The following is a 14,638-nucleotide window of genomic DNA, read 5'->3' as shown; positions in this document are numbered from 1 at the left end:
ATACAACACTCTCAAATGGTGTTCATGCTTCCTTTTGCTGCATGTGTATGATGCTGGCCATAAGTTCTCATCATAAACTTTACCTTTGAACTTCTTTTTGAAATTATGCGCTAGGTGTCGCATACATTCCCTATGCTCCACTCCAGGGAATACAATTTCCACTGCACTCTCTAAACCCTTGCAAGCATCTGTGTGTATAGCTAAACCTGGGGGTGTGCCTATAATGTTGCGCAACTGCTGCAGAAACCAAACCCAACTTTCCTCAGACTCTGCCTCCACCACACCAAATGCAACTGGGAATAGCCAGTTGTGTCCATCAACTGCAGAAGCTGCTACTAGCTGTCCTCTCCATCTTCCAGTCAAACGTGTAGCATCTACAGCCAAATAGGGCCTGCAACCATCTAGAAACCCCTGCCAGCAAGCCTTGAAACAAACAAAAGCCCTTCTGAAGCACTCCTTCTGAAATGACTTCCCATTTATTTTGAATGGAGCTGTATGCTTGTCAATCTCTACAACACTCCCTGGACTTGCCATCTCCACTTCAGCTTTGAAAGTGTAAAGCAGCTGAAAACTGTCATTCCATTGACCATTAATTCTGTCAAGAGCCCTTTCCTTAGCATTGAAAATTCTCATGTAAGGAATTTCTATCTTGTACTTCTCAAAAAGCTTCCCATGGAGTGCTGTTGGACCAAGTCCAGGTTCTTCTCTCAGCCAATCCAATATAGCATCTGCCACCCACCTAGTTTTTGCTAGCTTGGTTTTGGCCTTCCCCCCTCCCCCTCCAGGTGGACATGTGTGCTTGTGTGGGTTTTTCTTTATCTGAAACAAAATAAAAGGGTAAAAAACAGTTGAGAAACCTTACTCAACGATCTAAAACTAAATTACTAACTGAACTTGGATTACCTGAATATATTTGCTCTTGATCATACGAGATGCATGCAACTTCCACCTACACCTAGGATATGGACAAAATACTGTGAACCTTGCTGGCTCACTCCTTTTAATCTTATAGGTGTTTTCAGATATAATGCACCATGTTGTCACTGCATTCCGACAGTCCACCATTGATTGGAAAATGGTACCTACACTAAGCTCAGGTTTTTCCATGTTCCACTCAATTGTTGGCATGTCATCACCATCGTATTCATCCTCGATTAAGCTCTCCATGTTCTCCACCTTCTCTTCATCGTCAGTGTCATCAAACCTAGCTTGGCTGATGGGCTCCTCCATATATTCGTCATCCACTGCTTGCTGACTGGCTACATCGACCAGTTCAGGAAACATCATCTCGTCTTCATCATCATTTGTAGGCACTGCCTCGTCAGGTTCTGCATCTTCTTCTACACCAACTGCGGAAGGTACACGAGAAGCAGCAGCTGAATCGGAACCAGAATTGGCAGCAGGCATGTCCTGGCTCCATGAACCACTTGCTTTACTTGGTGTCGACCTACAAGGAGTGCCGGGGTGCTGGCTATTAGCACAGACAGATGATGTCTGAACTCCCTTCCCCTTCGCCCGTTCTGCGCGTGGCTGAAGCACATCGATTTGGAGTTTACCAAATCGGCAGCCAGCAATCCCAGCAAAAAGCAACGGCATATGATCGTCGCAAGTTAGTGGGAGAAATATTTGCTCGTCACTGCTGAAGTAATTCAGTTCAACAGCATCGGCATCACTCCAGGGATAGGTGTTTCGGAGCTCAGCTCGCAAATCTTTGAAAGATATGCTGGTTTCTACCACTTTGGGATAGAAAAATGATGAAATCAAATGCGGTTTAGTACCACGCAGCACACTAGTTTCCATTCTAATCGCCAGCCGGAAAGCCAGCGCGGGATCAATCCTATTTTGTTGAAGGAAACAAAGGCTTCAGTTAGCCGGGTAAAATCGAGCACAAATTCAAACGATTCAAGCAAACAGAAGTCAAATACGGCCTACAATACGACTTAGAACGTCAATTCGAGAGGAAACAATGCTTACCCAGGTTTAATCCATGAATTTCTGCTGCAGATTCCACCCAATCCTCTCCACGGTCGACTGCATTCCGGCCATCCTCACTCAACATCGCTATGTAATCCCAGGTGGGGAGGTGGGCTATATCTGGCGGAGACGCGGCGTCGCCGACGAACTGAATAGGGGCATAGGGTGGAGGAAACAACTGTGGTGGATGCGGCACGACGCCGGCGGAGGGGGAGGGGCGGCGCGGTGCAGTGTGGCCTATCTAGATTTGTTTCAGATTCAGACAAGCTGGCCAATACGTGTCTCCTTGCAGTCCCACCCGTCAGCAAGCAATAGTCAGACGAAGACTCGGCCCCACTCGTCAGCAATTAACGGTCAATGGATGGTCAAGACGGCAAACGCCCGCTATGAGCATTTGTGAGAGTTTCAGCTAAGGAAGAGGGGAAAAGTGAGCAAAAGTTTGGAGCGTGGGGAAAAGTGAGCACAACTAAGGAACCAGGGGCACTAATTTAAATATCCCATCATATAAAGGCATTTAAACCCTCACATATGAAGTTTGAATTTGAACCTAAGGTTCAAACCAACTCCATTTCATATGTTGCTAGTTGCATTAGCTCGAAACACATTCATATTGCCATGTCATAGCATGCATCATATTGTGCATTGCATTGATCGTGTTTCTTCTCTGTTTCCGGTGTTGTCCCCTCTAAGTAGACGTTGCTTCGACGATGCGATCGATGACACCGATGAAGAGCTATACTATCTTCGGAAGTGTCAGGCAAGCAAAACCCCCTTGTTCATCCCGATACAAACCCACTCTCTCGCTCTGCTCTATTTTACTGCATTAGGACAACAACGATTCATCTGTTACTTGCTGCGGTAGCTGAACCCCTTTATCCTCTGCATGACCTGTCATTGCCATAGTAAATAGATGAAACCCACTAGCATGAGTAGGAGTTGTTTGAGCCCTGATGTGCCTACTCATTCATGCTTGTTTGTCATGCCTGCTATTGCTTAGAGTTGTGTCAGGTCTGATTCATCGGGGATGAATTGGAAAGTGGTGAACATGTCCTACTGTTGAGAGCTAAGTGTGTGAACACGATTTGGTAAAGGTAGCGGTGAGAGGCCATGTAGGAGTACATGGTGGGTTGTCTCATTGAAACCGTCCTCAGGAACCGAGTTCTGTGTTTGTGATCCATGAACAGTTACTACCACACATTGGGCTCCGGGCGCTCCAAGCTCTCTCCACTTATTAATCAACCTGATCTCTGTCGAGGAGTTGCAACTAGTTTCTGGTGTTTGTAGGTAGTGTTAGTAGTCTACCAAGTGGCACCCGGTACAGGTGGGCTTGGGACAGACTAGGCACCGTGGCACGGTGTACCAAGCGTAGATCCATCCGTCGAGGTGGGCTTGGGAACCCTGCACACATCGTTTGGGGCCGTGAGCGACACCCCAGCCGGATCTCCTTGCGGATGGAACCCGAATAGGCGATAAACCTGGACTAGAGACTTATGTGGTTAGTCAGGTCATGGCCGACTCCCTCGCCAGGCTTCTGCTTGAAGGTTGCCGAGGTACACGACGTGTACATGCTGGTAAGTGGCGAGAGCGTGTGTGACGAAGTACACCCCTGCAGGGTTAACATCATCTATTCGAATAGCCGTGTCCGCGGTAAAGGACTTCTAGGTTGCCTATAACAGTTCATAGACAAGTGAAAGTGGATACTCTAAAATGCGCAAGATAAGCGTGAGTGCTACGGATGGCGTTCTCGTAGGGAGACGGGAGCGGATCCATGGTGGTGTATTGATATGGTGAATATGTGGACTTGTGTGCGCCACCTCAAAAGAGTTGCTTGCAGTCGTAGTTCAGGATAGCCACTGAGTCAAAGCAGGCTTGCTGCAGTTAAACTCCACTACCCCCTTTGTTGATACCGATGCATATGTAGCTAGTTCTGATGTAAGTCTTGTTGGGTAGATTTGTACTCACGTTTGCCTATTCTATGTTTTGCAGAGAGACGTCAGTCTCGCTAGTAGTTCCGTGTGGACTTCGACGTTTAGCTTGATACCTCAGCTACGATCTTGTGCCCTCGGCAGGATCTGGTAGATAGTCAGGCTTCTCAGCCTTTTTCATTTATAGATGTCTGTACTCAGACATGTTAAGCTTCCGCATGTGCTTGACTTGTATGCTCTGAATGTTGGGTCATGAGACCCATGTTTGTAATATCTAGCTCTTCGGAGCCTAATGAATAAATACTCTGAGTCGTAGAGTCTTGTTGTGATGCCATGTTGTATTTGCACATATCGAGCATATTGTGTGTATGATTGAAATGCTTGGTATGTGTGGGATCCGACAACCTAGTTGTTTATCCTTGGTAGCCTCTCTTATGGGGAAATGTAGTCTTGTGCTTCCATGAGCCATAGTAGTCCGCTACAGCCCGGTTCACCGGAGTACTGCTAGCCCAGCACTACTGCTCCGGAACACTTGACTGGCCGGCATGTGATTCACTTCGTTCCTGTGTCTGTCCCTTCGGGGAAATGTCACGCGGTTACATCCGGAGTCCTGCCTAGCCTGCTACAGCCCGGTTCATAGGAGTCCTGTTAGCCCAGTGCTACAGCCCGGATTCGCACGCTGCTGACCGACATGCTCGATGTTGATTCATGTATGCTTGTCCCCGTAAGTTAGTGCCACTTTGGGTTCACGACTAGTCATGTCGGCCCGGGTTCTCTGTCATATGGATGCTAGCGACACTATCATATACGTGAGCCAAAAGACGCAAACGGTCCCGGGCCATGGTAAGGCGACACCCGTGGGAATACCGTGCGTGAGGCCGCAAAGTGATATCAGGTGTTACCGGCTAGATCGATGTGACTTGGAATCGGGGTCCTGACAGCTTTGGTATCAGAGCCTGACTGCCTGTAGGATTACCAAGCCAAACTGGTCGAAGTTGAGTCTAGAAATGCTTTAGTTATATAAGGGAATTGATTGTGGATGGGAACGTAAGGCTCTTTTTACTCCTTTTACCTTATGCCCTCTAATCTAAGTCATTCTCTTCTCATTCTACGGGGATTAAGAACTAGGATTCTCATCTTTCTATCAGGATCACGTGTTACTACTCTGTAGACTTATAGGATTGGCCGATTTAAGCCTCAGTTCAGTTCCTACTACTTCCGTATGTTCATAGTGGGTCTCGGAACCTTGTTGTTGTGATGTTGAGTGGTTATGCCACCATTTTACATGATGTCTCAAATCTTTTTGAGCATTTACAGCCGTTATGCTGTCCGAGTCATCCCAGGTTTCTAAACCATCTGATGCATTTGCAAAATCCTTTTCCTCTAGTTTTGTTGTTTTTTTAGGCCAGGCTAATCACACTAATTGCTGAGTTGATGTATTCTATTGCCTCGACATATATGTTGGAGTTATTATTACGACCCTAGGGTCTTAGAGGACCACTTAGTAATCTAGCAATGCTTGCATCCCCAGTGTGATGATTCTGGCCATTATTCTCGAAAGCATCCCGTGATGCCACTTAGTTAGTAGGCATTCTATTCCCGAGTTTCTGAACTCGAGATTCACTCCACTTACCTCCTGTTGATAGTGTTTGCTCGTTCCTTTAGGATATTAGTAACCTTTGCGATAGTCCTCGAGGTTCATGGTATATCCTTCTTCCAAATATCATGAACTGCTTATGGAAGATGTTCCTTGCGGAACCGAAAGATCACAACTAGAATGCTCTTGAGGAGTACTCCATTCATATTGTGACTCTGCCAGTCCTTCTTCTTCTGCATGGGTTATCCGGAAGAAATATGTTGAACTCGTTCGACATACTAAACCATGCATCCACAACTCAGAAAAACATATGTTCCTTTGGGTTGTCCCTCTTTAGTTATTTTCTGGCCCTCGTCTATCAATTGATAGTCAGGAGTAATTGTGCATTTGTGTTATCGATGCCTATTATTCTTGTGGTCTGTCAAGCCATTCTAACCCGGAATGACTAGGAGAAACGAACTCCAGTACCTCGTCCATCTCTGGGATTGGGTCAAAGTAGTTGTATTCCACAGATCAAAATGCCAAACCAGTTTTTGTTCTGTTCTACCTTCGAGTATTACCCCCTTCATGTCGAGAATATCGTCGGAATTGCACCACCTCTTATGAATTCTTGACGCAGTGATACTCCTCGCCATCATCACTCATTTCTTGGTCCCATGTTGTTGCAACCGGAATGCCGACAAGTGAACTATGATGTGTGAAATCAATACTCCTAGCAACTCCGTTGCTTGGTAGTTAAAGGACAATAATTTCATCCTTAGCGTGTTGGTTACTGAATCACATCCTAAGGTTGATCGTGCTACCTAGTCCTTATTTCCGGTGCACTTTTCGATCAATGAGTTAGGATAGTGTCAGTCCTTGCTTATTCGGTCATATCGTCTTGCCCTGAAAAGCAAGATTGTTCTCGAGCTTAGCAACATATCGGTGGTACGTGATTTTCCGAATATCTTCTCGAAAGTATCACCAGGTTGTCACCTGACCGCTATGTTGAATTCGTGATCAAGTTGGTTTCTTGTAAACCACCCCTTCTCCAAGAATCCGTGTTGGATACCCCTGAGCTAGTTGGTCAAGCTAAACAACAACTTGGAGAGTTGGAAGATAAAATCTTGCCAGCTTAGTTCATTTCAAGGGATATATTTGCGTGTGTTGAAGATAGATGATATCTTCATCGATTGGTCCCTGTGATCAGTTGTTGGACCTATTGTCGTATCAAGACTTTGATTTGAGTATGGGCTATCATAAAATCAAATCAGAACCAACGATGTTCATAATGTTGTCTTACTCGTGGTTGATCCCTCGAGCATACACCATTATATCTTTTGGGTCTGACCAATGCTATCACTTGTTCACATAATTATGGTAGTCCATCTCCATTGGAATTTTGATAAATTGTTGCTGAGCCCATCGGCAACATTCTTATCTTCTCCATGACTCGTGTTGAACATGAAGTTAGTGTTGGAAATTTGTGCTAGCATTTTCTTCGTGCTATCTCATGAAGGATATGTTTGGATGAAAGAAGTGACTTTCTTTAATTCACATGCACTTGATGTAAGGTGTCGTCGTGGATCCGAGAAAGATTGTTTTTGTCTTCTTCGGAACCATCCCAAGTTAGTCATGTATGTGCGAAGTATGCTATGGTTTGATAGGCTCGCTACCTCCATTCCATATGTGTCCCTAGCACACCAAGCCACTGACTGATTTGTTCAAGGAGAAGAAGTTCCTTCCTAAGAGCAAGACTTATGTTAGGAATTCGATATCCTCAATGATGGTTCCCCACCGGAACTCGGTAGTGTCTCATTGTAAGACTACTATGTGGTCATGCTTGTCTGGGACAGCGTGCTCACATGTATGTAGCAGAACCAGCTCATGTTTTGGGAGCTTGCTACCGTAGTTCATTTCCCGAGAATCTCGCAACGTCATCTCGTCGATTTGTGTTGCAAACCTTCATTTTCTTCTAGACTCGATGAGTCTGGAATATCCTGTTACCAACTAGATCTGAATCTCAGGCAGATATGACGGTTGGAACTTTTCCAAGATTATGATGTAGGTCCCGACAAGGTTGATGTTCTGGCCGACACACCTAGCCGGAAGATCTATCATTGTAGTATCTTGATTGAGCTATTTAACCATCTTCTCCATGAGGATTTAGTGCAACTTATTCTAGAAGTTGATCCTCGGGGGTCCTTGTGCTCTCGGTTTCCTCGATTATGCTAGAACCATTCAACGGTGGGATCACTCTCGTTGAGTTATCCCCAGTTACCAGAATCATACCCAGCATTTGCATTTTGTTCCCAGCTTGCACCTCAGTAATTACTGCTTAGGATCATCTTCAAAAGTGGTCCCACTATGGGTCCCATCCATCCCCGATGATAAGCAAATCATCCATTTTGTTGTCTTCAACAAGGTAGTCCACATCGTCCATTCTAGCCCGAGTGTGCCGTTCTCCCGAACTCCCTCGAACGATCGTTTGTGATTGCCTTAGGCTGGCATAAAGAGTTTCAATGATATTTATATCAAAAGTAATTCTTTTTGCCACTTAAGGGAATAATTCTACGAGTCACCTTTCCTAAGGTACCCCGTTATGGAGTCATGGCAATTAACTCCTTGCTGCTTTGGAACCCATGCACCATATTATCTAAGTGTGGGATTGTTGCCCACCAAATCAAACCTCATCGTTTGTTCTTCCATCCCTCTCGACGTGTTTTGTGTCTCAACTCGATATGTTTCAACATCTCATTCCGCGAGTTGATCTTGTATAGCTCGATCTTCGAGAAGATCAATCCTGTAGAGTTTCCCTCTCTTCCGTCATCATAGTTGGATGAAGCTCTCGAAAGAAAAGATGTCAAGATCAAGATGATGCAATGAATTAACATCTTCGAGAAGAACAATTGGATCGTGAAGATTATGTTAGTTTGCGTTCCCCTTTCATCTTACCCTACGCTTGAATCTCGGGACGAGATTTTTGTTTAGTGGGGGTGAGTTGTCACATCCCTAGTCTGGTATGCACTTAGGCTAGCTAGATATGCTTGCATCATGTCTAAATTTATTATAATTTGAAATGGGGATGAACAAACCCTAGCACCAAATGAACTCAACTAGGGTCAAATTCAAATGTTTTCAATGAACCCAAAATGCCTTCAACAATGTTTGATAATTTTGGCAAGGCTTTGAGTCCAAACCAAAAATAGTGAACATTTTTGTAGAATATTTTGGATCATTGGATTAAATCATAAAGTATTTGAATTTGGGCATTTAAATGCTATAATTATTCTAAATGCTCAGATTATTCTGAAATGATTTGAGGGCTGTTGGAAATAATTCAAAAGGTGCCCACAAATATTTTCAGGAGTTTTGGAAGTGATTTAGTATTTTTACTAAATCAAAACACAATAGCAAAAATAGAAAAACAGAAACAAATGAGAGAGAGAGAGAGAGAAGTTTTTACCTGTGCAGCCCACCAGAGCCGGCCCAGCTCCTGTGCTGGTCCAGCACTATGCGGCCCAGCCCACCGCAGCCGCCACCGTCTTCAACCTCCTGCCAGTAGGCAGGAGGGCGTGAGCCCGATGCGCGCTTGCACGCGCCGGCCACCTCTTGCTTGCCGCTTCCTCCTCGACGTGCCTGGAGACGCCACGCGCCACCCCGGTCCCTCTCTCCCACTCCCTCGCCCTTCCCGCCTCTGCCGCTCTCTCTCCCGAAACCGAACGTAGCCATCGCCGCCGACGAGCTCCACCACGGCCACAGCTATCTCCGAGCCTCTCCGACGCGCCCCCGAGCTCCATCGTGACGTCCCCGTCCTCTTCGCCGAGCCACATGACGCCGGAGTGCCCCGCAGTGCCGCTATCGCTGTTGTCTTCTTCCTCTGCTCCGAGCGCCGCCTCGTTCGATTCGTCACCGTCCGGGCTTCCCCGACCTCTCCGACGACGCCTTCACTGTGAGCTCCTGTTGCTTCCCCCTCGCTCTCCCCCTCTGTTCTCGTCCCCTAGCCCCGTCTTTCGACCGAGCCCGAGAGCTCACCGCCGCCGGCCATGGCACCGCCGTAGCTAGAGCGCATCCACGACGCATTCGAGCCCACCCCCGTGCTCAGCGAGTCCGCAGGGCTCCGTAGCAACCCGCAGCTCGTCCTCTCGTGCACCAAAACGTTGTGTCCGAGCGTGCCCATACTCCGGCCGCCGCGGAAGTGCTCGCCGCCGTCACCTCCGGCCATCCCAGCTGTTGCTGCTACCACCACTAGATGCGCGGGAGCGCCAACAATCCGTAGGAGCAAACCCCGCCTCAAACCGTGGGCTGTAGCGAGATCCCAATGATCTCCGCCGCGCGAAATGGTCGTCGCCGGCGAAACTCCGGCGACTGATGACGTGGCTCATCATTAGCCACTAATGACCCAGCTAAACCACCCCTAGAGCCACTGCCATGTGGGCCCAGGCCCTAATTAACTTAGATTAGCACTAACTAATTTGGTTAGTTAGCTGAGTCACTGACCAGTGGGCTCCACTGGTCAGGTTTGACCTGGACGGCGCCCGTTGACCTGCTGAGGTCAGCATGACGCAACGCTGATGCAGTAATAGATTTTCTGGACTTATTCTTATACAAGAAATTCCAGAAAATTCCCAAAACTTCAAAAAATCATAGAAAATAATCTATAGCTCAGAATGAAAAGATTTATATATGAAAAATGATCAGAAAAATCCAATCTATCCATCTGTACCATTTTCATGCATGTTAGAACAACTTATGGCTGCTGTTTAGACCAAATCATATAAAGGCATTTAAACCCTCACATATGAAGTTTGAATTTGAACCTAAGGTTCAAACCAACTCCATTTCATATGTTCCTAGTTGCATTAGCTCAAAACACATTCATATTGCCATGTCATAGCATGCATCATATTGTGCATTGCATTGATCGTGTTTCTTCTCTGTTTGCCGGTGTTGTCACCTCTTAGTAGACGTTGCTTCAACGATGCGATCGATGACACCGATGAAGAGCTATACTATCTTCCGAAGTGTCAGGCAAGCAAAACCCCCTTGTTCATCCCGATACAAACCCACTCTCTCGCTCTGCTCTATTTTACTGCATTAGGACAACAACGATTCATCTGTTACTTGTTGCGGTAGCTGAACCCCTTTATCCTCTGCATGACCTGTCATTGCCATAGTAAATAGATGAAACCCACTAGCATGAGTAGGAGTTGTTTGAGCCCTGATGTGCCTACTCATTCATGCTTGTTTGTCATGCCTGCTATTGCTTAGAGTTGTGTCAGGTCTGATTCATCGGGGATGAATTGGAAAGTGGTGAACATGTCCTACTGTTGAGAGCTAAGTGTGTGAACACGATTTGGTAAAGGTAGCGGTGAGAGGCCATGTAGGAGTACATGGTGGGTTGTCTCATTGAAACCGTCCTCAGGAACCAAGTTCTGTGTTTGTGATCCATGAACAGTTACTACCACACATTGGGCTCCGGGCGCTCCAAGCTCTCTCCACTTATTAATCAACCTGATCTCTGTCGAGGAGTTGCAACTAGTTTCTGGTGTTTGTAGGTAGTGTTAGTAGTCTACCAAGTGGCACCCGGTACAGGTGAGCTTGGGACAGACTAGGCACCGTGGCACGGTGTACCAAGCGTAGATCCATCCGTCGAGGTGGGCTTGGGAACCCTGCACACATCGTTTGGGGCCGTGAGCGACACCTCGGCCGGATCTCCTTGCGGATGGAACCCGAATAGGCGATAAACCTGGACTAGAGACTTGTGTGGTTAGTCAGGTCGTGGCCGACTCCCTCGCCAGGCTTCCGCTTGAAGGTTGCCGAGGTACACGACGTGTACATGGTGGTAAGTGGCGAGAGCGTGTGTGACGAAGTACACCCCTGCAGGGTTAGCATCATCTATTCGAATAGCCGTGTCCGTGGTAAAGGACTTCTAAAATGCGCAAGATAAGCGTGAGTGCTATGGATGGCGTTCTCGTAGGGAGACGGGAGCGGATCCATAGTGGTGTATTGATATGGTGAATATGTGGACTCGTGTGCGCCACCTCAAAAGAGTTGCTTGTAGTCGTAGTTCAGGATAGCCACTGAGTCAAAGCAGGCTTGCTGCAGTTAAACTCCACTACCCCCTTTGTTGATACCGATGCATATGTAGCTAGTTCTGATGTAAGTCTTGTTGGGTACATTTGTACTCACGTTTGCCTATTCTATGTTTTGCAGAGAGACGTCAGTCTCGCTAGTAGTTCCGTGTGGACTTCGACGTTTAGCTTGATACCTCAGCTACGATCTTGTGCCCTCGGCAGGATCTGGTAGATAGTCAGGCTTCTCGGCCTTTTTCATTTATAGATGTCTGTACTCAGACATGTTAAGCTTCCGCATGTGCTTGACTTGTATGCTCTGAAAGTTGGGTCATGAGACCCATGTTTGTAATATCTGGCTCTTCGGAGCCTAATGAATAAATACTCTGAGTCGTAGAGTCTTGTTGTGATGCCATGTTGTATTTGCACATATCGAGCATATTGTGTGTATGATTGAAATGCTTGGTATGTGTGGGATCCGACAACCTAGTTGTTTATCCTTGGTAGCCTCTCTTATGGGGAAATGTAGTCTTGTGCTTCCATGAGCCATAGTAGTCCGCTACAGCCCGGTTCACCGGAGTACTGCTAGCCCAGCACTACTGCTCCGGAACACTTGACTGGCCGGCATGTGATTCACTTCGTTCCTATGTCTGTCCCTTCGGGGAAATGTCACGAGGTGACATCCGGAGTCCTGCCTAGCCTGCTACAGCCCGGTTCACCGGAGTCCTGTTAGCCCAGTGCTACAACCCGGATTCGCACGCTGCTGACCGACATGCTCGATGTTGATTCATGTATGCTTGTCCCCGTAAGTTAGTGCCACTTTGGGTTCACGACTAGTCATGTCGGCCCGGGTTCTCTGTCATATGGATGCTAGCGACACTATCATATACGTGAGCCAAAAGACGCAAACGGTCCCGGGCCATGGTAAGGCGACACCCGTGGGAATACCGTGCGTGAGGCCGCAAAGTGATATGAGGTGTTACCGGCTAGATCGATGTGACTTGGAATCGGGGTCCTGACAACAAGGGAGTGATGTGTGGATACCTAGTTCGGATCGGCGTTTGGGCATGCTCGCCTAGCTAGAGTGCGGGTCACTTCAGAGCCGTTGAGGGTGATGCGCTAGCGTTGGCTGGCCGCGCACGGATGCAGATCTTGAGTGGCAGCAGAGCGCTACGATGCGGTGGACGAGACCGTTGGTGAAGCCCCAGCGACCTCGGGGGGCGGAGGCGCGACGATGTGCTCGGTGAAGTAGCCCCTGATGCGGTGGAAGTCGGTGTGTGTGAGGCACATCGGTTGCGGCGGCTGACGTTGTCGGCGGACCACCCGGTGCGGCGTTCGAGGGCGCAGATGAGGTAGCTCCAGTGCGGTAGTGAAGCGCGACCATCATCTTCCTCGTCGTCGTCCGGCACAGAGGTGGGGAAAGAGACGAGATGAGGGGTGATTCGAACTTTGCTTGGGTTGTCAGCGAATTAGGGATTTGAGCAATCTGGGTGCGGAAGGGTACGGTGGAGAAGGGAGATTTTGCAGGGCTGGAATTGGGGCCGCCAGATATTTCAATCCGAAACATGGAAGCACAAACTTATTTTGTCGTCATCCTTTTTTGGGGGGGAGTGAGGTAGGGGGGTGGGTGGCTGGGTGCTACGCGTCCGTCTGACACACGCGACCACCACGACACGACCCTGGTGCACCTACATTTGAGAATGCAAATGAATCTTCTTTCATTTGCAAACGAATCTTTATGTATTACCTTGCCCGTGTTTTCCTTGCAATAATTAGTCATTAGAAACGAGATACTATAAATTAATTAATGAGGAGTTATTTGAAAAAAAATCGAAATGGTATCCACACTAACGTGGATTAGAGTGTGTGTCACATAATTAGTTCTTTGAATTAGAGTGTGTGTCACATAGCGATCTCCAATTCTAATGTGGATTTCGCATTTCACTGTATCCATGCTACTTTTTTAATACAGATTCATATGTATATGATGAACACCATGGTAGTCAGAAAACTTTTGGATGGATTCAAACATATGACCTACAAAATAGCACAACAAATTGAGTCAATGTCAACTTTTCGAAACCTAGTATGCCACGAATTCGAAATAATTACCCATATGCACGGTCCTCAGTTCAAATCTTACAATGTACACCGAATTGAAACATCGATATTAAGTCTCGTACTATCTACATTCAAATGTTGTTTTTAGCCCCCCCCCCCCCCCCCCCGCACACACACTACATACTTCATGTATCGGTCAATCTTCCTCTCCGAACCACCTTAGGAAGCTATCGGTTTCCAATACACATCCATTCTTTCTCTCCATGTTTCAATCTCTAACTCTCTCAACTACACAACCCCCTTTTCCGCTCTATTACGAAATGTATTTACCTCACACACCCGCCATTGCACCCCATGCTGTCACGACCGGTTTTTCAATAAAATAATTATTGAGAGACCAATCCCTTTTACGGACCAGCGAGGAAGAATTCCTTCTCACTGTAGACAATATCTTGGTCACAGAAGAAAAATACCAGGAGTACTAAATATAATACAAGGTTGAGCAGAGACTGCCCAACAATTTATTACATGCATGCCGCTAAAAGAAGACGGCGGATAGGGTGGCAAACTACTAACTCACGATAATAACGGTGGTGGAAATATCATCGCGAAGCGAGTGATATGATTCCAGAAGACTACAACTCTTCGAGCATCGGAGTGAGGCTCGAGAAGACTTATAGCGGTTGGCGGAAGCGTATACAATACAAGTGACCAATATCTGGGATCGCGCAGGACTGACTGGGACTCCTCTAGGCATCGGACGCGCTATCAAACTCTTCATCCAAGAGATCGCCTTCGTCAACATCTGGCCAAATCAACAAGCCAGGTGAGTACTATGAAAGTACTCGCAAGACAGTTCGGACATAAGGTATAACAAATGTAAACATGAAGCACATGAACAAGTTAACCAGTGCGATCAGACATAGAGATAATAAATATTGGGTGCCAAGCGAGGGTCTGAATGACGCCTCGAGCAGAAACTGCAGAATAGTAATACGGGTGCCAAACGAGTGTCTAAAAGACTCCTC

This window comes from Triticum aestivum, chromosome 7D (assembly GCF_018294505.1).
Source record: "Triticum aestivum cultivar Chinese Spring chromosome 7D, IWGSC CS RefSeq v2.1, whole genome shotgun sequence".
In the NCBI taxonomy this organism is placed as follows: domain Eukaryota; kingdom Viridiplantae; phylum Streptophyta; class Magnoliopsida; order Poales; family Poaceae; genus Triticum; species Triticum aestivum.
The sequence above is the reverse complement of the archived record's forward strand: the minus strand, read 5'-3'. Positions refer to the sequence as shown.